Consider the following 27295-nt stretch of genomic DNA (forward strand, 5'->3'; position numbering starts at 1 on the left):
CAGGGGAGTGAGTGTCTTGACAGCTGCGTCTTTTCGAAGGGGGAGAAATGTGCTCATTTTTTCCCTTTTCTCCAAATAAAATGCTGCGTTTGTGCCCTTTTTCCCCCCCTCCCATGTGAAAGGACTTTGCACAACGCGTTTCCGAGAAAGAAGATGCGAGACTTTTCTTCTCTTTCCTGGAACTGCCCCAATGAATCACTCGGGTCCCCCCGGGGGTGCGCGGGGGCTCCGCGGACCCCAGCCCGCCCGGCGCGGGTGCGCTCCCCCGCAGCATCGCCGTTCGTGCTGTGCCACCTCCCGGTGACAGCGCCGCGGTGCAGGGCTGGGACAGCACGCGCACCCCCCAGCACTGCGGGACATCCCGCAGCGACCAGGCAGCGGCAGGTTTGCATCTGCAGGGTTGGTTTTGCTACCACAGTTATCCCATCTCTTAAGGTGCTGGACCAGCCGGCTGTGCCCCCGCCCCCCTCCATCAGCGAGCGTGCTGCATCCCGGTGGGAAAGGACCTGGGGTGCTGGCTGGACATGGGCCAGTGGTGTGCCAAGGTGACCAAGGAGGCCAACAACATCCTGGTTTGTATCCAAAACAGCGTGGCCAGCAGGACCGCGGCAGCGATCGTCCCTCTGTGCCCGGTACTGGTGAGGCTGCACCTCCAGTCCTGGGTTTGGGTTTGGGTCCCTCCAGAGGGACACTGAGGGGCTGGAGCGTGTCCAGAGACGGGCAACGGGGCTGGGGAAGGGGCTGGAGCACAAGTCTGATGAGGAGCTGCTGAGGGAGCTGGGGGGGTTCAGCCTGGAGAAAAGGAGGCTCAGCGGGGACGATATCGCTCCCTACAGCTGCCGGACAGGGGCTGTAGGCGGGGTGGGGGGTGTGGGATGTCCGTCTCTTCTCCCAGATAACAAGGGACAGAACAAGAGCAAACAGCCTGAAGCTGCACCAGGGGAGGTTTAGATTGGATATTGGAAAAAATTCTTCACTGAAAGGGTGGTGAAGCATGGGAACAAGCTGCCCAGGGAGGCAGTGGAATCACCATCCCTGGAGGAGTTTAGAATGCGCATAGATGTGGCGCTTAGGGACATGGTTCAGTGGTGGGCTTGCCAGTGCTGGGTTAATGGTTGGACTGGATGATCGCAGAGGTGTTTTCTAATCTAAATGCTTCTGTGCTGCCCCATGGCATCCCTCGCCCTCTGTGCCCATGCACGGTGAGTCTAGCCCTGGCATCGAGGTCACCCTTCGCTGACCCTTTGCAGGCTGAGACAGGTTGGTGTTGCTGGGGCTGACCCCCCTTGTGCTGCTGTGCACAGAGGGAGGTGAGCAGAGGGGTGGTTGAGGTGGGGCTGAGCTGGAGTCCTGGAGCAAGGTGTGAGCAAAATACTTGCTGGGATCATAGGGACCTGGGTCTGAGAAAGGGCTCCGTACAAAATCCCTTTCGAGATTGTTCCAGTGACCTTCTAGGGGATGCTTCTGGCCCAGCATGTTGCTCCAGGCGGCCAGAGCATCCCCACCTGCCTGTTTCGAGGATCACTTTTTCACTCCAATACCTCCCTAACCCCAAAGGAGTGTGGCTCCTGCTGTGTTACCGCTGTGTGATGGCTGCATTAGCAAGACAGCATTTATGAGAAACGAGGGCAATGCACAGCCTGGAAGAGGTTTAAGACTCTGGTGCAAGATCAGTTTCTACCTTAACTTCCCAGCCAGGAGCAACTATGAGGATGCCAGTGATACCCTCATCCCAGGGCTGTGGTTTATGAGCATCAGCAAGGGAGGAGCACTCACCACATGGGACCACAGGCTCCAGAGGCAGAAACATGGGAGGCGAAGAGGATTGTAGAGGACTGGGCTGAATCTCAGGAAGACTCACCAGGTAATGATGTGTCAAAAAAAAAAAAAGCTGCTCGGAGTTTCCATTTTCTTAGGGGAAGTGCAGAACTATAGCAGAACCTTTCATCAGAGTATTTCCAGTTTTCTGTGCAAGGCATCCATCCAAGGGAAAGCAGTGGTTCCCAGGCAAGTGCTGCCCGGATGGAAGAGCCCCAGGCTGCTGGGAGAGGGGCTCAGCCCCCCAGGCCCTGCTGCTCTGTGCTGAAGGTGGCACCACCGCCTCTCTTATGAGCGAGAGCCTTGTTCTGCAGCTGGACACACACCGAGGATTTGCAGATGGAAGGAGGACGTCAAAAATGTGGCCCGCAGATGCTGTGTATGTGGCTGGTGTTCACAGCAATGTGGCAGCCATCACCAGCAGGGATGGTCGCACCTTCAGTGTGCCTGCAGCGAACCTCCTCAAGGAAGTTTCATCTGTTAGTGGATGCACAGACCTTGCCAGGAGCACCAGGACTGGTCTGAGTCTGGGGGCAGATGGAGCCTGAGGCTCCCCTTTGCCAGGGGGATGTCTCAATATCAAGTACACCGACTCAATGCTGAAGGAAAAGAGAGAAGTCAACGGGTATTATTCTAACATCTTCCTCTTCTCTCCTCCATGTCCATGTGACCGCTTCATTGCACTACTGATGTGATGAAAAGGTATCGCAGCGCTTTCCTCTGCAGTCTGGCATTATAGCTATCTGAAACCTTTAATCCCTGCTCAGCCACGGAGACTGTTTCTGGTCACTTGTGCATTAATGCTGCCAATCAGACTCTCATTTTTTTTACAGTCGTAAAACTCCACCCGGCCTCATGCTGACTTCAGCAGCCATAAATCTGTGCCCCCTTTCTCCTTCGAGGGGCTGAGGATGCCCCCAATTCAGGGCAAGAAGGAGCAGTTAATTGGTACGAAAAACATAACAAATGTGGGCACAGATCCAAACCCAGGATTTATTTAGGAAGATTTTCTGGTTATTATCTACTTAGGAACAGAGGATTTGTCAGAACAGATCAGAGCATTTCCATCGAATCTGGCATCCTGCATGTAGCAGAGATAGTGAGAGGATGGATTAGAGGAAAAACTCTCTCCAGCCTCTCCCAGAAGTGTTGGGTCCAGGGCCTGGCGCTGTCGGGAAGGGGAGCAGAGGCAGAGCTGTGGGCAGACCCAGAACTGGCTGCAGGTGACCAGACCCCGTGCGAGCAGAGCCAGGAAAGGCAGCGTCAGCCTGGCTCGACCCTTGGCTGAGCTGACCCAGCCGAAGCGGAGGTGATGCTCCCCTCCCGCAGGCAGGCTGGGCGAGAGCTAGCCTTGGGCTACAGCGTCTTAACCTAAACCTAAATGCTTTCCCAAAGCAGGCCACATCCAGCTGGCTCGGCCAAAAGGATCCACCAGTCCTCTGCATCCCATCTGGCTGCTGGGAGATGGGTGGCACAAAGTCCCCAGGCTCCACCAAGAAATACATTTTCTGCTGTTCGCACTGACCTTCCAGTAACAATAACATCATCCGAAACATCGAGCGCTGGGGAAATGTTTGTTTTACAAAGTGCAGTAAGAGCTGCTAAAAAAAACATTTAAAAGGAAAATATTCCCTTGTCAACAGGCAAAAAAAAAAAAAAAAAAAAAAAGTGTGTATCCAGAGAAAAGATCCCTGGGAAATGCCCTTTCCCATGCACGATGGCAGGGCTGCTGGGGCTCTGGCAGGACAGCGGAGACAAAGAGCTGGATGGCAGAGGGTGAGAGCCTGGTGTGGGAGCACCAGGGCTGCGGTGGCCTCAGCCACGTAAGTCAAGTTCCTCGCTGCTGTTCTCATTTATAAATAGAAAGGCAGTTAATTATTATTAGAGCTTCTTGAGTGGGTCTGGAGGAACTACAGCAAACCTTTCCAAAAGAGCTGCTTTCCAGTCCAAGCAGAGCTCCTGGGGTCACATCCAGAGAAGATCACAAGGAGCACCTGGAGTTTTGGAGACAGGTGTGGGCTGGTCTCAGGATGAAGGGCTTCACCCCTGCACCAGGTCGTGGTGCTCCCAGCATGGCTGGGGGTGATGTAGTGGCACCCTAAGGATGGTCTGTCCTCACCCCACTCTGTGCACCTGCGTTCCCCATTCCTGTGATAACAGGGCAACGCATCAACAGAGAAACTTGCCTTGGGTCTTTTATCTCCAGCAGCTTCCCCAGGAACTCGGAGGACACAGCCAGCTCCTGCACTGTCACACTGTCCCACCACAGGTGAGGAAGCCGTTTCCTACACCAGGAAAGTGGCTCAAGGGGACCTTTTTGTCACACCTTCAAGCTGCCCCAAGACCTCTGTGGGCTCATGGATGGGCACAGAAAGAGGAAGATGTTCACCTGGAAACCCCAGAAGGTAGGTCAGTTCTCCTGGCTCTGGCAGAAGAAACCCCATCAGGTATATTCGGGTGGCTTTTGTGTGTGTGCCCCATGTTGCCCTCATGCCCAGTCACTGCCACCCTCCTCCAGACCTCTCCTAAAGAGGAGCACACAGGCTGCGCCTGGGGGCTCTCAGCCATAAGATGATTTTTGGCCATTTTTCCTAAAGTCCTGGAGGATGAGATCTTTCAACAGCATCTAGTTCTTGAAAGATGCACCTTGGCACATCATGTCTAAGCTGCTGGGTACCCCTAATTGCAGAGCTCCTGCTTTTAAATCTTACTTATCTTGCCTGTGTCTCTGTTGGAAACCACATTTTTATTTTATCTATATGTTATACCTTTTAAAATATGTCCCTGAATCTACAAAACTGCACCAGTAATGCAGAGTAATCCATGACTGAAAGCATTTCGTTAGTGACTGTCCTTTACAGAGCTGGCAGGGTCAGAGGAAAAGAAAAACAACACACACATGATCAATATTTTTTAAAATAGGATTTGAAAGCAGAGCATGAGAAGCCTCTATCTGGTTTTAATTTCAAATGAAAAAAAATGGCTGTTAATACATGGCAATGCTACTTTACTGTAAGAACAAAGCGTAGATAAAAACCTGCAAGCTTAATGAGGCTTAGGAAAAATAAAATTTGAAAGCAAATCTTTGAAAATCTCTAGGTAATCTCTGTTCCATTTATCATGCTTTGGCAATCAGAAAGAAAAACCTGGCTTAGCATAATGAAGAAAATCAAACGGGCTTTTTTTTTCCCCCTTCTGCTCTAAAATCGCAGAAGAATAAAGTCATGGGAAAGAAAAAAAGGAGGAACTTCTGCCCTCCTGCTAGCACCCAGGGAATCTAATTGCAAAGGTTTCCCCTGCATGTCTGAGTAGACTATGCGAGATTGGAATTTTCGAATCACAATATTTAAGCTCTCCTCGGTGACACAGAACTAACGCAGTGGTCCTCTCTTGATCTGCCAGAAACATGAAGTTATCTTCCTTCTGATCACTGAACCACAAGTTGAGAATGTGAAAAAGCCAAAAAGAAATTCCTGCCCTTGACATCTCCAGCCAGCCAGGTCAGCAGCGCAGCTCCAGCCCTGGGAGATGCTGAGGACGCTGGTGGACAACACAGCTGAGGAGGCTTTGCCTGTGGTTTTGGGGATGTGAAGTGCTTTTATGATTGCAGACCCCTGAATCTCCCCATTCCTGGAGTGGGATTGTGCTGCAACACACTCCTGGAGCTGCTATGTGACAGCCTGGCCAAGCACCGATCCCCCTCTCCAAGCCTTTTGGGGTAGACCTGGGCGAAGCCCCAAGGCATCGTATCCACCTGCCGCCAGGAGCCGTGCTGAGTGCTGCCCACAGCGTGGGTCTCTCTGGGTCTCCTGGCTCAGCGGCAGGGGCTGTGAACACAGAAGGGGAGCTGGTATTTGGGAATTAGGTTTCCAAGAGCTCCAGCTGGTGCCGCAGGACTCTGTGATGGATGCTGGCGCTCCTGCAGAGCTGGAGGTGGCCCACACTCAGGTAGGGCAGAAGATGTCTGTGGTCCCTGCAGTCTTTAAACTGGTGGCTCCCAAAGATTTCCACTCACAGGCCCATTCCCTGGGACACCTCAGACCTTAGCAGGAGAGTCTTGTCAGCAATCGATTTTCTGTTGGGCTGGTAGTCCCCACAAACTCTTGTCCCCCCCCACCATGGCATTGCAGCTCTCCCTTTAGAGACCATTGCTCCAAGGGTATTTCATTTCTCTGCAGAGCCACCTAGAAAGCCACCCAGTAACCTTTAAACTACCTCATTTGGCTACCGACAGCACCAAGCTCAGAGCAGGAGGCTGTAGCATCACTGTAATGTGTCCAAAACATCTTCAAAACAGTGGGTTTGACCTGCCTGTCCCTTCTCAGCTGTAGTTTCCCCACGTAGCACAATCACAGTACGGCTCTCTTCCCTCCCAGCGCTACGAAGCTGGGCGGTTTCACAGCTAGCTCCCATGTCTGCTTGCTTGTTTCATCAGGGCTGTGCCAGGATCCTTCAGCTAACGGTTCATTGGAAAGCAATTTTAGATCCTTGGGTGAAAGATTAAATATATAGTTGATGCATTATTCCAGTACAAACTGTGCCTGTTGCTATGGACAGGGAACACATGTGGGGCCATTTGGAGGTAAGAGGAGTTGCTTTTATCTCCTATTCCCTTTGGCAGTGGCCACAATTACTGTGCTTTGAAATCACTCCTTTTGCAGACAATTAGGAGGGAGGAATTCTCAGCAATTAGTCACTCTAAATCACATATGAGCATAAAAATAAGGATAATTGCACCATTTTGAGCTTACTGCAATGAGATTGGATACGTGCAATTCACATATATTCATATTTTGTCTCCAGCACCAACACTACTAAGGATTTCTTCTTCAGTAGTGGCGAGTGCACGATGCTGTAAAATGGGCATTTTAATATTGTCTCTCTTCCCAAAGGTGCTGTAAGATGAGAACTGCAATGAGCATAAAGCATTTTAAGACTGTGCAAGCAGCGTTACAGGGCTCTTCCCATTACTGTCCTTAATTCTGCTGGAAGATGGGTGTAAAAAGAAATAAGTAATGATCCAAAGCAAACACTTCAAGGCAGAAGCTCGGCTGGCTGAGGCTTGCTGCCTCCGTAGGCTCATGCCCTTGGGTAGGACAACAGTAATGAGCAGCTCGGGTCGTGTACCGCGGGGGGAAGGCAGGGCTGTATTTAGGGTGCTGGTGCTGGGTGCTCAGCCAGCTCCATGCAGCCATCACCATAGCTTCTCGCTGTTCTCTTCTCGTTACGTAGATATGGGAGTGAACGCTCAGAGTCCAGATCTGACGAAGCCACAAAGCTCAGACTTGAATTTTCCCACAACTCCAAGGTCGATGCCTGCAGCCAGCTCCAGCCAGGAGCAGTGGGAATAACCGGCAGCTTCTCTGCCTCTGTCACCTCCTCAGGCGCTGCAGGTCTGGGATGCTTTCTTGGAGGCTTGCCTGTAGGTGCTTGTGCTGAAGTTCCCACATCTGCAGCCAGGACAAACATTGGAGAAGGGGGATTTTCCCCTCACACTCATGCGACAGCCTCCCTGCCTTCTCTTAGTCTCTGCGCCATTCCTCAGGGTGTTAAAGCTTGCCCGTGCCAGCAGGTAAGAAGTGGTGACCCACATAGCCCTGCAGTGCTCCCTACAGCCCCTCCGCCCCCCAGGGCAGCCACCTCCACTCTCACTAGCAGTGCCAAAAGGATTTGTCCCAAGACAACCATCCAATTTCAACAGAAATGCAGAATTCAAGCCTCATTAATTGCCAGCACGCCACACATGGGTTTGTCCCGTTAGTGAAGAACGAACAAAACCCATCTCCAGGCTTCTCTGTCTGATGCCACCCAGTGTTTGCCTTGGACCCTGCTGCTTTTTGAGAAACCAGGTCTAAACCATTGCATTTTTGAGAAACCAGGTCTAAAACACTGCATTTTTGAGAAACCAGGTCTAAAACACTGCATTTTTGAGAAACCAGGTCTAAAACACTGCATGTAGGAGAACTGCACTGCCTTTGTTTGTTTCTTCCTTCACAAAGACTTCCCTCGGCTGAAAGCTGCTGAAGTCACAAGGGGGCTTTTGCAGGGACCAGAGAGCTGTTTTCTCCCAAGAGAAAGCTGGCAATCCAGCCGGGGCAGATTTTCATGGACTCTCTCTGCTCCGTGCACACACGGAAGGGCAGGGCCAGCTGGCACCAGCACACGGGAGGAGGGGGCCTGCATGTGTGCGCGTATCATCCCTAATAATGGAAAAATCCGCAATTGCAGCCAGTAATGACTATTGCTGCAGTACAAATGCACACAGTGGGAGAGATTCCAGCAGACCTTCCTGAAATCTTTTTTGCATGACTAACTCCAGGAGAGAGGAGCCCTTCTGCAAGAGCCAGGGAGGGCTTTTCCACGTGCAGCCAGACTACAGCAGAACCATGTCTGTTCCACTGTAATGAGACATTTTAAATTCTCTGTGCTGCATCTCACAAGGAGCAAGTCCTGGCAGTGAGGGGGTTGCAGCATCCTCTGGGATCTGAGAAGGGGACAGTGCTGTGGCTGGCCAGGGCTCAGGAGGTGGTACGGGAGGAGCTGGAGACACATCCCTATTCCATTATTTTGCAGCACAAGGAGGTGGCAACACAGTGAGACACACACCCCTCAACAGTGCCTCGCTTGCTCCTTACATTATTTTAATCTATTCCCAAATCAAGAACAAGCCACCAGCTGTCACCAATCTGTCCCACCACAGATGCCACCAGCAGAAAGACGCTGAGCTGTGTGGCACACCCAGCCCCACTTGTTTACTGTGACATTAGTCACTTGCTTCCCAAATCCATTGGATAAACCACAGCCACAGGTCCAATGCTTCAGCCTTTCTGCTACCAGATCAACATCAGAAGCCACAAGGAACAAGTGGACCAATTCTGAGGCCACCTGCACCCTGCAGTAAACAGAGAGGGTGAGGCTAAAGCAATGTCCTGTAAACCCACCTGGAAAACAAGTCCCAGGTGCCTTTTAGCTCTTTACCTTCGCACGCCCCTGAGTTCATGTCATGGTTTGGCTCCTGTCACGTCACGTTTGCCCTCAGCACAGCAGCATCATTTGGGATCTGGGAGGGAGAAGTGCTTGGGCAAGACTGAAAAACACTTTGTGAAACCCACCCCCAGCTGGTGTGAGGTCAGTCTTGTGCATGACATTACCTGGAAACTGCTGCTAAGACCCTTCAATGTCCACTTCAACCTTTTTGAAGATGTTAGGAGGGGGTTGCCATCCTCTCCTGCAGCCGTCCATAGCCTCCAGCTTGCTGTCCATCCTGGGCAGGCTGGGACCCAGTGGGGAGACTAGCAGCATCCTTCTGCCACCGGTCCCTTGCAGCATGCGCTGCCCTGGACACCCTGGTACCCGCAGCTGCAAACACCCTCCTCTTCACCTCTGGCATCTGCTGCCTTCAGCCTCCAGTTTTCACATGCATTCAGCACTCTGCCTGTGCCAAAGGAGAGCTCGTTACCAGCCCAACACATGCCTCCCCTTGGAAACGCTTCTAACTCACCGCAGTAATAAAGAACACAACCCCATCTTTTACAGGGTTTTGAACTATTCCCCACTTTCACATTCAATAAAATCCAGCACAACCCACACGTGACCTCTGTGTTACTGACTGCTCCGTGCAGGGTCTAATAGGCACCGTACACAGCATAAATCAGCATTTACCTTCTGGGGTTCCTCCTGGTAGCAGCAGGATGGGTACCATGCTACGCACGGCTCAGCATGCAGTCAGAGCACGTCTCGCCATCCCAACCTGACAGCAAGTGGCACTCTCCCCGTGCAGAGAAGTCCACGAGCAGTGGCTGATGTGACCCACGTGGCCGCAGGGCTTCTCCCTTTCAAAAGCAGAAGGAACCCATCATCTGGCCGAAGAAGATGTAATTCTCTGGTATGCGATGGCACAGCGCCAGTTCCCTTCTCTGGCCACTCTTCATTAATCAAAGGCAAAGTGTCGCAAAGCAGAACGCTTCACAGCAGGTTCGCCCTTTCTGGCAGGTGGGGAGAGGATCCGATGGCTCTGCTGTCACTGTGCGGGATGTTGAGTTGGCTGCCAACCTCCTCTCCATCGGCCGTGCACACAGGAGGGATAACACACGTGGTCCCTGGCAGCTCCCAGCACAGGCTGATTGCTGCGGGAGCAAGATCTCCAAGGTCTGTGCGCTGCCCCAGAGTTAAGATCTAACACCACCCCAGCTCAGGAGCTTGCCTCCGGGGGCAAACTGAGTCTTGACCACATGCTGCAGATGTGGCTTTTGAGAGGAGGATTTATGCTGAGGTTAGGTCTTTAGAAATTGACTCAAAGAGTCTAATAAACCCAATTTAAAATGCATGAGTGCGATTTGTTATGGAACTTCAGGAGAAAGCATGAGTATATTGCTTTTCCCCAGCACGGCTCCAGGTGGAGCACCTCAAAAGGCAGAGCAACTCGTGGGAGTGCTGAGCAGGGGTGCTGCAGTGGAGCAATGCCTTTGGGGAGCCCTGCGAGTCTGGAAAGGCTGTTAAAGCTGCTCTGATCCTGCCGTCAGCAAGATGCCGCGAGTATCCTGACCCGGCGACCCACAAGGATGCTGGCTCCATAGCAGCACTGGGATTTTTTCCAGTAATTGTAGTGGGGACCAGGGTCCTGACCCAGGTGTCCAGAGCACGTCACTGAAGATGTGAGGACACAACACTCATTCAGGTTCGCATCCCAGGCCAGCATCCCGTCCATTTCAGGATACATTCCAGGAGATAAAGTCCTAGAGTACAAGTTTTCCTGGCTTGGTTGCAGCTTGTTCTCCCTGAAAGAACTACAGCTCCCGGGGCTTGTAGTCGGCAGCTTTTCCCAGCATAACACCGGGGGCTGTCATTCCAGCCGAGGAAAGCATCTCCTGCAGAGGAAGAAACACTGTAATTCAGGGCTGGCGACAGGGAAGAGCCGATGCATTCCTCACTGGGACCCGCCTGGCAGGTGCTGAACACAGACGTGCTCAACTTAATACCTTGTGCTGCTTGCGACGTGTAAGAGATGTAGCGAAGAGACGGGTTTATTCCTTGGTATTAAAAATAGGAGCAGCGTGATGGGGTGAGCAGGGGAGCAAAACCAAGCATGGCAAACAAACCACATCAGTGGGATCAGGACGGGTTGCTCCGGCACAGGACATGCCACTGGCCACCTGGCCAGTAGCAGAGGGCGGCCATCCCTTCAAACCAGCACCAGGAGCTCAGGCTGAGGAGGAAAACTATATTGGGAAAAATACAGAGGAGGAGAAATGGGTTCAGAGTGGGTTTTTAAATGCGTTCCAAGACAGCCACACCTGGAGGCGGTAGCTGGCAGTCTCCTGATGTGGTGGCAGCCCAATTTTCATGAGGAATTTTGCTTCCTCATGAGCAAAGAGGCAATGTGGGAAACTCAGAAAAGGCGAAAGTGGCTCATCCTCTAGCCTTGCAGCAGACGAAGTAAATCACCGGTGCTGCTGCTGGCAACAGACTCTGGAACTAATGATAGCTGCTGGCTGAAAGTGATGCTAACAACGTGAGGAATTTTTCTTTATAATATACAGGTTTTGAAGCTGAAAAAATACTTTAAAAGTTCAGGAGAAGCTTTCAGAAAAATGCCTCCCACTGCTGGGCAGTGCCATGCCTCTGCATTCCCAAGCCTCAGCACAGAGACATCCTTGGCCCTCCAGCACCGGGGACGAGCCCAGTGAGTGTGCTGTTATTTTGGATGCTGTCTTTCAGGGTCTCCTAATTTTGGGGTACAGCACTTTTTGTCCCAGGCACCCCTTTGCCCTCACAGATTTCCCTACTAGACCCCTGAGATCTGCAAAACTGCTGCTGCAAAACAGACCCATAATCACGTCCTCTCTATCTGCCTTGACGATCCCACTATTTTGTCGAGCAGCCTGATCGTTTAATCCCCCTAGGATGCAAAGGGTCATGCAGACAACCAAGAATCCCTTGGGTCAGGGGCTGCTAATACATCTTGCATGGCTCTGCCTCCCACTCTGAGGGGGAGATACCGAAGCAGGACACGGTGCCATGGCTTACCTATGGTCACCAAGCCATGGCTTACCCATGGGCAGGCAGGAGGTCCCTGTAAAGCTGGACATGAGTCACTGGGCGACCTCACCAGCTGCCGGGCAGCCTTCTCCTCCACAGCTCCATGATGCTTTCCTGGGAATCTCCTCATTATTTATGGTTCATCACACTCCACTCACGAATACTCCTGCTACATTTGCTCGAGCCCAAGCAGGCAAAACCTGAAGCAATGCGATCTCTGAAAGCATTACCTGATTAAAACACATAAAAAAATAAACAGAGATATAAAACTACCAGTTGCCCACAGAAGCAAATAAAATTAGTTCAGCTCAGCCTCCCCATCCTTCCTTATTGCTCAGGTAATAAAACCACTCACTGTGCAAATATCTAATTTCAGGTGTACAGGAAAGCAAGGCACGGAGCTAACAGGTTACTTGGGGCAGCAGGAGAGCTCTGCCCAGCACAAGGGTGCTTTGGAGCACCAGCTCTCTTGTACCAGTAATTGCTATTTATGTGACCCAGGGTGCTAAGCACTTTATCAAACAAATAAAACGACAGCTCTCCACCAAGAGATAGGCAGCGGGTGTAGACCATGACCTTGCTTGGAGCTGTGGTGGCTTCATGCAACAGCTGAAAGTCTTCTCCTTTCCATCCAGGGGACACTGGCCCAGAGTCAAGGGAGGTTTCTCCTCCCCAGTGCACATCCATCTGCACCTTCCTTCTTCCCCGCTTGCACGCTCGAGAGCTGCAGTCCACCTTGCAGGACTGTTGATGATCCAGGGCAGCTGCCAAGGGTTAACGTGCAAATTATCCTGTAAGAACCGGGTTGTTTAAGGAGCATCTCTCCCCCAGGTAATGACCAGTGACGAGAATATGCTCTGCTACAGTAATGCCTGCAACACACCGGCCCACTGAGGAGGGAGCTGGTAGGTGAAGTGAGATAACCCTCTCCCCTCAGCTGGATTGCAGTTTCAGCCAAGCTCATCTGCATTAATCTTATGCTCATTAAAATGAGTTGTTCTGTTTCTAATTCAACCAGTGCTGCCAAGCTCAAGAATTAAAAATTCATGAGCCAATATCCCTGAAAAAAAAAAAAACCAAACCATTAAGTTCATCTTAAGCAGCATAGCTTTTTAAAACAATCATAAAAAATGTCTAGCTGCTCCTTTGTGCTAGAAGCTTTCAGCCCGCATCTTTCATAGGGAATAGGAAAATGAAAAAAACCTGGGATTTTCACACACTCGTGTGACTCCAGAGGCTGGTGCTTCCTGGAGGCAGCCTCACTTGCACCACTTAGAACAAAAACCAAGAGACTGAGCAACACAGGAGGGATGAGCTCATTTGGTTCCCCTATCCTGCCTCAAAACAAGTGTCACTGCAGACCCCAGTGCAAGCTGTCCACCAGTGAGGTCAGGGTCCTAGAAATGATGCCAGAAATATTTTTCCAGCCTTGGTCTGGACAAGAACATAGAGTTCTTGGCAGCCCCCAGCCCCTCTGAAGCCACAAGAGCAGGATTAAACCTGCAACAGAGACGCAGGACCTGGTGCAGACCCAGCCACGGGCAGCAGCGAGCAACAGGCAGGGCTGTGGGAAAAGCCAAAGCACAGCACCACATCACAGCAGGTCACTCTGTGGTTGCATCCAGCATCTACCACGAGCCTCATGCCACCTCTGTGCCCCTCAGCCTCCTTGTCCAGCACCCCAGCACCCACCCAGTTATTTCTGCCCTTGAGGTCTATCTACACGGACAACAAGGACTTTCCAGTGAGCAGCCAGACACTCTCATGGATACACCCAGGAGGAACATGCAAGTTAATAGTAAAAATAAATAATGATTTTTCATTCTGTATGTGTGAATGACAAAATAGACGTGATTTTTAATATGCTTCTAATTAAGGTCACCAATGACAATAGCTGGAGAGCTGGAGACAAAGACAATAAAGATGGGAAGCATCTTTATTGGAAGCAGATGGGAACTCAGAAAGGGCTCGCTAGTATTTTTTTTCAATAGCCCAAACTAAACAACTTTTCTGAGGGTGCCAGAGACCTCCCAGCCCATGAAAACACCCAAGGTCTCAAATGGCCTTTGCTGGCCCCGGCTGGCACGATCGCGCCGTGCTGTCTGCGTCTCTCTCCACAAAAGCTGCTGCTGTTTTCCCTCAGAAAAAGGCACCGTGTTTACAAAGTAAAGCTCAAGTAGGAAAACACCGAGCCAAGTCAGTGCAAAACCAGCCCTGGCAAAAGGTTGGGATTAACTCCACCGGAGCTGAGCAGGGTTGGTTGCCTGAAGAAGAAGGAACATAAATAAAGATGTGGTGTCAGTGAGCGCTAGTGAGCGTTGCGGCGGTTATTTATAGAACGCATTAATTTCCTTCATGATCTGGATAAATATCCATTAGCTTTCGAGGTGATGAATCAAGTATTAATTAACCTTCTGGGGAGAAAAAAAAATAATACAGATATTAATGTATTGGAAAGGAGCGATGAGCAAAGAACAGACCTGTTGGATACACTTACTAGGAACATCAGTCCCTGGTTTGGTAACAGGAAAAAGCAAAACCTGTGAACGTGGCATGTCTACAGAGCTTCAGGGTGGGGAAGAGCTTGGAGTGAAATGTAAGGGGTGTTTTTCACCTGGCAGCAACAGCACCCACACCTCCCGTAGCTGCCACCCCCGGGCAGGGCAGAGCCGCCGGGTGCCTGAGCCAAAGCCCCCGCCAGCGCGGAGCCGCTCTCCCCCCGAAGCCATCGCACACCCTGGCACAGTGGGAAAAGTTATTCCACCTTCAGACACTGATGCAACAACTCTTTTTTTTTTCGTCTTAAGTTTGTTCTAGATGTTCAAACTACAGCCTGGACCCTTCTTTCAGTGCAAGCAATAAAAATCTGGAGCAACCATGAGGAAATCGGCAGAATAGCCAGAACATGCTCTGGGTATGACACGCTCCCATAAACGGGAGGGGGCCTTAGCACTTCGACTCCCCACCTTCCCCCCATCCCCCTCAGGGACCGGCTGAGCTAAAAAAGTCCAAAAAATGAACTTCCCACAAAGCGGCAGCATCCCATGGAGACTGGTGGGGCTCAGCTCAGCGTAAATCTGAGTTACACAGAGAAAAGCAAAATACTGCCTGAAGGCGACAACTGTTCTCTAAGCAAAAATGCCAAAATGAGATGCGACATCGAAACAGGAAAAAGAAACAAATTTCCTGGTGGCACTGATACAAGACCTGCAAGACCCATGGCAGCCTGGCTGCATCCCTTCTCTGCTCTGCAGAGCAAGGCAGCTTCCAAGTGACATAAATCAGAAGTTTGGACTGATTATTTTGCAAACCGAGACACATCTCTCGCATAGCCGAGTACGCACGACTGTTAATGAAGCGCAAAACATCCTGTATTAGATGTGGTCTTCAAGACCGACTTCCATTGCCATGCCTGTGCTCCACCCCCACATACCCAAATCTTTAACAACGTCAAGTTCTTTTTTTCATTATTATTTAAGAAAAAGAAAAAAGCATATGCAGTCAGCCTGTTCCTGCCCATTTTTAGCTTTTTTTTTCCCCTCTGCATATTCCCCGGTTCTCTTCCCACACATACCCACACCACAGACAAGCTATCCTGAAAAAAATTGAGAGAGATCTAAAAAAACAACAGTAATCCAGGGCGTCATCAACTTCCAGGAATGCAAACTGGCTTAAGAAACCACAACTTCTTTTTGTTGTTGTTATTTTTTGTAGGGGTGGGGTTTTTTTAGTCATTTACAATCTTCTGTTATAAAAACCGCATGAATTCACCCCTCCTTCACCCTCCTTAGTCCTCTCTCCTCTCCCCAGCTATATTCAGAAAACATTTCTCGCCAGCCTTGTTTAGCTCACATTTCAGGGCAGAGCAAATGTTTGTGCATGGAGGGGGTGGGGGGGCAGGGATGATGAGTCAATTAGGCACCCAATAAAAATCTGATTTTAAAAATTCCCTTTCCGACTACAAGTGTGATGCAAGCTGCGGCGGCCACAAAACCAGCGCTGCCAGCTCGGTCCAGCCTGCCCAGTGCCTCCCTTGCAGCCAGAGACTGGTTTCCCACAGTGAACCCGCTCTCCTCCTGCACTGAATGTCCTGTATGATGAGGCAGCTGCCACTTAATGTGAAAGACACCATCACAGCTTAATAAATCACACTGCCAGAAGGACTTTTGCACTGTCACCACTGCTCTTTTAATTACACGGCCTCCCCTCTCCGTCTGCTCCCGTTCATCACCGTGCCCTGCAGACCTCACATATTATAGGTGATTAACTCATCCCCGGAAAAGGCAGCCGAGCTAAGCTCTTTGAATCTGCTGGTCTTGCAGTCACCTCTTCTGTTGTTCCCATCACTCCAGCCCCAACTTTCTGACTCTGCAAAGGAAAGCCCTAGGGATGCACCATTTGTCATACAGATGCCATTTATCATGCAGACAGCACCTACTGCTGTCTTTTTCCAGGCGTGCACTAAATTGGAGGGGGTGGATGCAGGAGATGGTGCCTATTCATTCTCCTTGCAGATGGTCAAGCCACAAAGCACCCAAGCAAAGCCGCATGCTTCCTTCCAACCGCCTTGCCTTGGCCGAGACCCAAACCACCCACCGGTGGAGTCATGTTGGACTTGCACGCTCTCTTAGCACGTAACCTTCTCTCATCGTGCAACTGTCCTGGCGACACGTCTAAATGCATTCGTTTCCCATGTCTGCAGTGCAATTTGAGCATTTCAGGTTAGATTTTAATTTCATGGGACTGGTCAGGTTTAGATGAGAAAATGGAACAACACAGCCAGGGCTTGGGCATGTTAGAACAGCGATTATTTCAAGCAGAACATGACGTTGCAAAATCCATACTCTAAGAACCAATTCCATATTAAGAAGAGCTGAATTTTAAAAACGTCACTGTAAAACCAGCCATTTCATAACCAATAACCCTGCGTGGTGCAACCAAGCTGGATGGATATCACAAAGGAGCACAGAGATGCTTCTGGGACTGCACCAGCCCCCTGCGAAGCCTGCTACAAGGCACATCAGCCAGCCGCGCTCACCAGCAGCAGCTGATGCCAGCGGCCAGCTGGGCTGGGATGAGGACTGGTCTGGCTGTGCTGGTTACAGCCTGGAGTAACCAAAATCACAGCGGAGTGGAAGGCCACGGGATCACGGCGTGCTTGTTTCCATTGACAGCTTCGCATCCCTCCCACAACAGAGCTGGTGGTTTCCTTTCTAGGACAGGCTATTCTGTTGCACTGAGAGGGTCCCTATTTTAATTTTGCTCTGGTTAAATATGACCAGTTTTGTGGCTGGGTGAAGAAACTTAACTCATTATTCAATCAAACTTGCTTGGGTGTTTATTTTTACTTTTTCTCAGTGAGCCCTGGGGACAGCAGGCAGGGTCTGGGCAGGAGAGGGCTCTGAGCAGGCAGCAAGCCATGGCTGGTGGGCTGCTCCTCCAGCCAGGGAAGCCACAAACCGCAGAGAGGACGAGGTCCATGGGGTCAGTGCCAATGCCAGCAAAACAGAGCAGGAGGAGCATCAGCGGGGTAAGGGTTTATCAGTCAGCCTAGACTAACACATACGTTTTCCACTGGACAAGTCTACCCTCCTCTCACCAGTGCAGTCCAGCTCATGGGAGTGCTGGCCCAGACTGTGAAACCTGGTTTTCTTAGCTGCTTGCTGGAGATAGCACATCCCGGAGTAACCAAATGCAGGGGAACGATACTGCCCTTGATCTGTCCTTTTCAGCCATGAAAACAAGTTAGTGTTGGTGTAATTAGAGACTGACCGGTATTTGCCATTGAGCTTCATAAAAATGTGAGGAAAGATGTATGCATTTTAATTAAGCTCTGGGAGAAAAAAGCGTGTACCTGGCTAGACTGCAGAGAGATGAGCTCATTACTTCATCCACGTCTCAGTCTGCTGCCTATTTTCCTCTGCAACAGAACGATCAGCCTAGGCTGCAGACAGGGACTTTAAAAAGCAAATAATCCTCCTGAAAAAGCCAGGCCAGCACTCTGTAATTCCCATGTCTCTGAACTGGGAGCCTTCACGCAGCCACGTTTCTAGTGAGACCGATGGGCAAGCGTTCAAAATCCTTGAAATCCGAGGGGGAGCACTCCCCAAACCAGGGGGTCAGGAAGGGACCCTGACAGAGCTCACTATGGATTTTTCCAGCAGCCAGATGGCTCCTACAGCTGCCAGACTTTTCCATAGATTGCCCAGCTCTGATTTTCTGCTATGAAACAGCCTGGGCCTGAGCTGCCCTTTTTGCCTCAGGAATGCACAGCTGCGAAAGTGAGGTCTCGGTTCCTCCCGCAGAACGTGGCTCCAGGAGTGCGGATTTGTGCCCAAGCCGTTAAGCCACACTGCCAACGGGGTCACATCGGTGCTCACACTGCGCACGAGTGAGGGAAGGGCAGGCAGGGGGTGCAGACACCCCGTTGCCTTTGGGTGCGTGGGAAAAAAACCCCAAACAATACATGGGCAAAACCCATCCAGAGACTGAACAACAAAATAAAACAACCAAAACCATTAAGTAGACCTAGAAAGTTTCCAGGGCATAGAGCAAGAAGCAGCAATCATCATTTGCCTCCTCTCCCCCGAGAGCCAGCTGAGCGACCTTCCGCAATGGGAAACATTCTGCTCTTAAACACTCAGACAGGTCCCCTGTGGAAGTCACTATTCCTCTAACAGACTCATTTTTGGTGTCTGTGGGCTTTATAAAGACTAAGTAATCTGTTTGCTATTATTTCTCCTTGCAGCAGGTCGATCCCGTGTTTCAAGGCACTAGGTCCATAGTCCCAAGCATCAGGGAGGACATCCTGTGTACCCCTCGATGGCACTGCCCAGCCAAAGGCACCAAGATCCCTTCCCAGCCAAACACATGTGTTTAATCCCCGTGAAGTCAGCAGAACATATCTACGCCCTTGAAGTTAAGCACCTCTTTAAGCCCTTTGCCAAAGCGAGTTTTGTGGAGTGAGCCGCAGAGGTGGCCGAGGCAGCGCCTTCAGCTTCATCCACCGTGTGGGGTGGGCTGATGGCACGTCTGGTGCCTGGTCCAGGTGGGAGAGAGCTCAGCACAGCGATGGCACTGGACCTTCACAGCACCTTTATGGTTAAGCAAGCGCCTTGCTGAGTTGGGCTCTTGTGTCCCTCTCTGGGCAGTTTTAGATGCCAGCCCTGCCCAAGGTGGGACAGTGGCTGGCAGTGGTACAGTCTAGGGCAAAAAATTTATCTTTCGCCAAGAGCTGACAAAACCGGACAACACCTGGTCTGTACCAGTGACATGGTCTTTGCAGGCAGGGAATTGAAACAGCCCCTAGAAGCTGCAAGACCCAAGACAGCAGCTCTGAGAGATGCTGGCACGTCAAAGCTGCGGAGGTTCAGCTTCGCCTAGCACGGACACAGGCTCCCTGCCTCTCCCGTCCTGCTGGGAAGAGCTTGGCTCCAAACCCAGCGGGCTGACCACAAACTCTGTCTGCATGAATATATTTGTTAAAACACTCATTCACACTGTAGCCACGGCGCTGGCTGGAAGAACATATATCAGGCTTTTTGTCAAACACAACCCATTCCAGCTGTCTGGGAGGACAGCAAAATCTGCCATCGTGCTGCTTTGAAGGGTTTACAGTTCACTGCAGCACTTTCTATCGGCAGTTGTTTCCATAATCCAGTCCAAGAGGGCCTGTGAACAGGAAGGCATTAGGCACTCATGCAAAGACCATTAAAGTCAAGGGGAATCTTTCCATTGACTTGAGAGCGTTTGGCTCTCTGAATATCAGGGTCTGTTGTGCGGGATTTAGAGCAGGAAATGGGAGCAGGACTTTGCAGGTTTTCTCAGCATTCGTTACGGAGTTTAGCACTAAAACTCTCTGTGCCCATTTCCCTGCATGTAAGTTGAGAAGCGACTGCTCAGCCGAGATATGATGCCCTAACTGACCATCCCTCTGCCCCACCTAGGCACCTCCTCCATCACTCCTGGGGCAGGCAGACCTAACACCACAACAAGCTGGACCAGCCCATTCCTGTGGGCAACAAGATTTCTTTACGGGTCCTGACATGCCAGTCCCTGATGCATAACCCATGCATGATGTGTCACTCCAAGAGGCAAAAATACCACAAACCAGAAGCTTCAAACTTGCTAAAGTTCAAATTCACATCAGGGATGAACCTCCCACCGGGATCTAGGCAGCATTTCACTGATTTCACTTCTGCCTGTTCAGTTACAACCAGTGGTTTTGCACAGGAATGTATTTGTCTTTTGATGGAGATGACAAAAGATGTGAGCTACCTCCGTTTTCAAACAGAGAAGCAGAGATCTCATCTGCATTGCTGGGGACTTAACCTCTGGAAGCTGATGCTTTCCATGGAGTGTCTTCCCAGGTACACAAAACTGCCAGTACACAAACAACAGCGCACTCTGGGAAACTTCAGGCTCTTTTAAAATACAACTAAGATCCAAATTTCCTGCTAATGGGAGCAGTGATGCTTCTCTGGGCTTGCAGTAAGGCAGCCTGTCAGGTGAGTTTAGTGAAGTGCTGTGCCACGTGCAGGGGTCTGCAGGTCAGGGATGGAAGGTGTTGGTGCTTGGGAGATGCTGGTACATTTTCTGCCCCAGCTGCGCTCGGCACTATCACTTACCTCCTCTGGTGGGAAAAGCAGGGAGGACGTTTCTCCACTCCACATGCCATGGGAGAGGTCACACAAAAACATCAGCTAGAGTGAAATGAGGAGGCTTTGATTTGGCACTGGGGCGAAGGCAGAGAGCCTGGCCGACGCTGTGCTCCCATCCCCCAGGCTGCTCAGGCCAGCCAGGGTGCCGTGCTGATGGCCATCCGCTGCCGGGGGCTTCGCAGGCGGCAGCATCTAGAGGTTAGAGATGTCCTTCCCACTCCTCGCGGGCAGCATGCGCCTGGGAGAGGAGCAAGGCTGCAAAGAACAAGTTATTCAAAACACGGGCTTAGGGAAAACCTCTGCATCCTGGCAGATGCTCAACACTTGGGCTGGATTTAGAGCAACAGAGGTAACCAAGCCTGCTTCAGCCTTCGGTGGGAAATACAGAGAGCAGGCTGTGCTTAGCCGCAAGAAACTTGATCCCAGAAAGAGGAGAAGGGAGGGTGGAGAAGGAAAAGCACCTTAATGCCAGGGTGACCCAAACCAACTCTGCACAGCCGAGCTCTGTCAACAGACTCATGGATCTGGATAGGACAGAAACAGATCCTAAAGCTTTATAAAGAACAGATTGCTTTCAGTGGCTGCAGCCTCACGTAGACAGCGCCGTGGTCAATGGGACGGGCTTTGAGCAGAGAGTGTCACTTTTCTAAGACAACTCAACAGGCTCAGGAGCCTTGTGCTGATCCAAAGCCCACCTCTGCAGAGCGGTGGTCTGCAGGTCGCCTGTGCAGGAGCATCCACCCCTGCGCCCAGTTGCCTCCGTTAGCCTGGAGGGAGCTGTGGCCACCCCACCAGGGGAAGTCAAGGGTGGCTTTTACTTTCCAGAAGGATGTGGTTTTAGGAAATGAACTTTGCTACCACCTGCTGCAAGTTCACCGGTTTAGTGGGACAAATTGCCAAACTCGACAGGAGCTAGGGTCTCATTAGCGTGGCTGAGGCTTTGGCAGAGGGAATGCTTCTCAGCTTCCATTTATAGCCCGCTCGGAGAGATGCCGTGGCAGGAGTTCAAGGCAGGGCGGTGTGCACCATTGCATTATGAAGTCTAGACAGCGCTGGAGCCCTGCAAGCCTGAAGAATGCTTTTTCCCTGCCCTTGCATACTATTGAAAACCCAGCAGCATGCCTCAGCCGGCAGTGATGCGGGGAAATATTTAATTCCCTTGTTCAAACAGACCTTTTTGCACCATTGTCTCCCACAAAACCCTCCACCTCCAAAGCTCTGCCTGGAAGACGGGAGGTTGCCAGCGCTGCTGCACGCACACCAGCACAAACTCTCATTTACCAAATGCTGCCAGGCTCCCCAGAGGAAGGAAGTAGGGTACAAAAGTTTTAAAAACCACCTAAACCCCATGGTTTTATTCCTGCCTGGAATGAAAACACCTTTGGAGCAATTCTTGAAATACCTGCTTTTAACTAGTTTTATTCCTCCTTTTTCCTCACTCTGAGCTGAGTGGAGAGACCCACCTGCCTGAGACTTCGCTGCCTCCACAGACCTCCGAGCAGTGCTCCCTCCTCCATTAAAAGATGCTGAGCTGAAAAGTGTCCAAGCAGGTGCGCTCATTGATACCTGCAGCCAGCCTCAAAGAGAGCAGGAGATGGTTCGAACCTAAACCAAAAATTAAAAGAGAAGCCGTTTTAATTTATTGCTGGACTCCTGTTGCACCTTAACTGCTAAGTGCATTTTTCATGAGCTGAGGGGCAACTTGCGTTTAGATACCATTTCAGCAGCTCCTGAAGCTCAACCTGAGGGCAAGGCTGGGGGAAATGTTGCAGCACTTTCCTATCCATCACCAGAAACAGGGATGACATCTGGGCAATGCCCCCCTACCTTTAACTGTTCATACTGCAGCAAGGTCCAATGCAAGGACTCAGTCGTTCAGCAGCCATCCAAAGGAAAAACAAAATAGGATCAAATGATGATGCTTTAGAATTTGCCAGGCTGCCTCTGACTGCACACTGAGCACGTACGCTCTTTCCTTAAGTGGATTGATAAGCTCTCTGCATCAGTATTAACACATGCCAGATGCTGGGGAATCATCTCCCACTTATGGCAATTAGGAGGATGTCCCAGAATCCAATAAAGCAACTGAGAAGATGAGCATCTGGTGGTGGCTGTCAGGCCCCAACACAGCAAGATAAATCTATGTAATAAAGAGGTGTGATTTTTTGTGAGGTTTTTTGGGGGTTTTTTTTTGCTTGAGTCATATGCCATTTAGCACTGGATATGTGCAATTCCTCCTCCCTTTCTCCTCCTGGGGTTCTCCTCAGGAGGAGATGAGCAGAGCATCCTTCCTCCAGCAGGGATGCCGAGCTGCTTCCCCTACCCTGCCCTTTCTCTGCTGAAATCCAGCTACCACACACTGATCCCCCAGCCTCATCGGCATCACCCAGCCACAGTTCTTCAGAGGGAGCTGTGCAAAGTGACCCCGCAGAGCCAGCAAACAGCACCTCCAGGCACAGAAACCACCCGGTGAGACCATCTCCCTCTCCCTGACCTTGTCCACCCCATGCTTCCAGCCAAGGGCAAAACTCCACAGCTCAAACTAAGAGAATCTGTTTTCAGATTTGCTAAAAGACATACAAAGTGGTGAAGCAGGGAAGGTTACTTCTTACATAAAGCAGCCAAAAAATAATCCTCATGCACAGGGAACACTGGATTGTGCAACAGCAATCCCGCCTAGCACAAACACAGGGCAAACACGTGGCTGAGCAGCATTTTAAAAACACTTAATGGATGATTCCTCGAAGCAATAGCCAGCAAATTTTATTCGCGTGAAAGGCAGTCAAGCTGAGCTATATTTAATAGAGGAAAGAAGATAAAAGTAATCTCCAAAGGTCTGATAATGCAGACGCTGTGCTTAGATATACTTCAGTACATCTTTATGCAGTAAATGCCAGCATAGCTGCAAGGATGCTTTTCTCGGTTTGGACAGCAATTCAGGGACTCATTGGTTTTAAGATCAGAAGCAGCCACTAAAATATCTCGTACGAGCTGCTCTCCAGTGCAAGCTGAAATGTTTCATCCAATAACTGAACAGGGTCAGAGGTTTGGCAATTTAGAGCTATTTGCAATGAGTGACACACCAGCCTTCACCCACAGGCAAGGGCCAGCCTAGCTCCAGGGTCCTTCTCCCACGAAAGCTGCTCTTCAATCCATTCCCTGCCCTCACAAACGAATTTTAGTCCCAATTTCCTTCCCAGGGCTTTCTCAAACAACATGCAGAAAACGAGCCAAGGAAGAGAATAGCATGAAGAAAAGTCCTTAAGAAAACATTGGGGACCATCAGCATCAGCATCAGCAACTGCTGCCCATCTGGGACCACGTGCTCACCTCTGGAATCCCAGCAGTCACCGTGAGCATCCTTCCAGGCTCCCAGCCTTCCCACCCTGCTGAAACACATCCCACCAGGAGGACTTCCAGGAGACCTCCAGACTCAGAAGTCCGTGGAGAATCTGCTCTTTCTGTTCATTCCATTTGCCTTTGGGCTTTTCCTAAAGCAGAGTTTTTTCTCCACGTAATTTCCTACAAACATCTGAAAAGAAACATGACCAGCACCTGCTGTAACAGCAGCAACATTTGAAAAGCATTGAGCAGACCCAATGTCACATAATACGTTTACAGGGACTCTTACAACGTTAACACTGGAAAAATTTTAAAAGTCAATTTTTATGTAATATTTGTGCTCATGTTTTACTTTTGGTAAGATTAAAATGCTTGGCATCAGTTCCAGGTTTTCAGGACTGTGGATTCAGTGTGCAGAGCGTACCTGGGAGAGAGGGGGGCGTTTTTTCCTAGAGAATAATAATGTTTGTTTGAAACATCTTAAGGGTTATGAAATCATCGTTTTGGATCCTGGCTCATGTGCAAGCCAAAGTATAAAAAAAAATTACATTTGGAGTCAAACTCACCTGATTCCTTTCAAGAAGCTGCTGCTTTTCTTCTTAAACGTTTGTTTAACTTTGATCGTTTCTGTGTTTGAGATCTGCCTGTCCCTTCGTGTGGCCGGCGCCTGGGCTAACGAGTTCCCCTTCTATCGCTGGGATCTTTGACAGCACAGCATTACAGCTCTATCAACTACATGAAATACACTTTGAATGTCCCCATTAGGGGACATTAAAAATGGGCTTTAACGTATGAATTTAACGACTCATGATAAAATCTAGTTCCTATGCAATATTTGACCATTGTGTAAATATTTAACCAATTAATGCACCTAGTCCCATTGCAGGGAACATGGTTAAGGCATTTTGGATCCCATTTTTCAGAAAGTGTATCTGTGTAGAGCTTTCCTAAGGGTTTGATGCGAAGCGCTGCCAGCAACGCCAGCTGCAAGGCTGTGCGGAGAAAGGCGCTGTCTTTGGGGGACTGAGAAGGTCTGACCACAGAAGCCCAGGGCTCAGTGTGGCCAAGCCCCGCTGCTCGACCCAACAGCCCTCAGCTTCACTAAACCTGACCATTTCACCTGGTTTAGGGACTTCTATGCTATTTAATAAAATGGAGTGTTAACATCACCCAAGACCACGGAGCGAGGCTGCGGTGGGGTGTTTCGCTCCACCGACGTCCATGCACAGGAAGGAAAAGGAAGAGCGTGTGTTTGCCCAGCTGGATGCCTTCAGAAAACACATCCATCTCGGTGCCTCCAGCTACGTGTCTGTAAAGTGCTGAACAACAGGAAATCGTTTGACTTGTATCAGACCAAATCCAGAGAGTATCAGCCCTGCAATTAGCTATAATTAGAAATCCACTCCGGCAGTGCTCCCCCAGGCAGCATCCATACACACCCACATGTGCTCATGTGCTGGAACGATGCTGGAAGAGAAACACGTGGTGACCACCTTTCCCAGGGATGGCCCATGTGGTCCCTGTCCCCCATGAGGTGCAGGAACCACCCTTACACCTGGACCTACCCACGACCTTGCAGAAGGTGAGTGAGGAACTGGTTTGTACCATGGAGTCAGACCTCAGGTCTTTTACAAGTAACCCTCCCAAGCACCCAGTTCCCACCTCTACTGCCCAAGTAGCCATCTTCTGGCCAGCTATGCCAAGGTTCAGGCCCAAATTCTCCTTGGATAAGTATATAGTCACTTTTTAATGTGCCTTTCTGCACTGTAACTTTTCTATCTTTAATAAAAAAAACATAACCTGCTGATGTGAGACCCCATGGTGAGCAAAAATGAATTCCCCAGCCTCCCACTCCAGCCATCTTCAGCCCTTCCTCTCCATCATCACCCAAATACCAATGGGCTCCTTCCCAACAACATCGCCGTGGCCAAATCCAGTGCTATTATTCCACTGCTCATGCCCCTCGAAGCCTGTGCCAGCTCTCAGAATAACATTCAGAATATAACGGGAGAAGCTCAGTCCAGACAAGTAAAGATTCAGTTGTCACCTTATTTTCAAAGAGATTTTGCGCTTGTGATTCCCCTACTTAACTGTCTCTCCAGCTAAAGCTAAACATTGCCATATGAGCAAAAAATTCCAGCACTTATGAGATCTTTATACTTAGGGATCTAGTAAAATGACAGCAACCTCAGCTATAATTATTGCCCTGTAATCTGCATGTCATGAATAACTACATAAATCCGCAATAGCTACAATCACTGCACACAGTTATTTGCTCTTTGTGCTGAAATGAAATGGTGGGGAAGATGGACAGCAATTGAGTGCTGTGTAAATATTCAGTAATTTTCAGCCTTTTTCTATCAACAGACCCTCAAGATTTTTCCTGTGGAGGCCCCAGGCAACAAATAGGGGAAAGGAGTGCCTGGGCTCGCCTCTCCAAGCTATCCTCTGCACACCCCCAAACCCACCCACCAGCTCCAGTGTGAGCTGAGGGCTGGGAAGAAAGGTGGGTAATTTGGAAAAGGAAAAAAAGACTTTAACCACAAGTAAAATTGAGGCTTTTCTCTTGCTGTTCTTCAAGCCATTTGGTTCACAGATGTTTTTAACAGCTTTCAGAGTGTGAGAGTCAGAGCCAACAGAGCACCCACACCACGGCCAAGGGGAAAACTTGCTATTTTGATCCAGCTTTGGGCACACGGGCTAAATGTTCGTGTTTTGGCCAGTGAAAAAGTAATGAAAACTTGTCCAGTGAAAAAGTAATGAAAATTTTCATTTGGAAATTGTGAGAGGCCCCATCCAAGCAATGCAATGCAGTGCCAGGGTGGAGGAGGAGAAGGAACACCTCTGGTACCTCCCAGATCTGCTGGGTAAGGTTATTACTTCCAGCTATTCAACACATCTTTGCACATCAGCTGGTTTCCTCTGTCAGTTACTTTTGATGAAACAAGCCAGGTTAGCTCTGGAGCCAAGCCCAGCTCTTTACAATGCTTACAGCCAGGTGGTACCTGCCCTGGACTGAGATGTGAGCGCTCACAGGAGCAGGTCCATGGAGAGACCAGATGGACACCAACTGTGGCCACAGGTGATGCTAAGGATGACACCAGCCCAGGAGCCACAACTCACCCACGTCAACGTCGACTGACACCTGTACCACAGGAAGCTCCGAGCTGCAACTCCCACAAGGCAGGTACAGATCAGCCACTGAACCTACCCAGAAAGAAACCTTTCCATGTTGTCAGAGATCAAGTTCGTCAAAGCCAGAGCTGTTGCACAACTGCAGTTCCCAGCAAAAAAAAAAAAAAAATCACATCAACAGAAACCTCCTGACTATGCTAATACATCCCACGTGGGACAGCACCCCGGCACATGACCTAAACACAATGACTGAATGCTTCACTGCAAAACGGAAAGGCCAAGGCCAAATTGAAGATTTTCAA

At 50.2% G+C, this 27295-nt stretch overlaps 2 long non-coding RNA genes across 2 annotated transcripts; one reads left to right on the forward strand and one right to left on the reverse strand.

Annotated features, from left to right (window-relative positions):
- Positions 1 to 7859, forward strand: LOC130142223 (uncharacterized). Its single transcript, XR_008819329.1, has 4 exons — positions 1 to 638; positions 1695 to 4223; positions 5221 to 7697; positions 7758 to 7859. It is a non-coding gene; the product is annotated as an uncharacterized LOC130142223 (long non-coding RNA).
- LOC130142220 (uncharacterized) lies at positions 5142 to 25611 on the reverse strand. Its single transcript, XR_008819328.1, has 5 exons — positions 23847 to 25611; positions 21980 to 22121; positions 20484 to 20771; positions 10797 to 12086; positions 5142 to 10685 (listed from the first exon to the last, which is right to left on the reverse strand). It is a non-coding gene; the product is annotated as an uncharacterized LOC130142220 (long non-coding RNA).
- Positions 25612 to 27295: the final 1684 nt, after the last annotated feature.

This window comes from Falco biarmicus, chromosome 1 (genome assembly GCF_023638135.1).
Source record: "Falco biarmicus isolate bFalBia1 chromosome 1, bFalBia1.pri, whole genome shotgun sequence".
Lineage (NCBI taxonomy): Eukaryota > Metazoa > Chordata > Aves > Falconiformes > Falconidae > Falco > Falco biarmicus.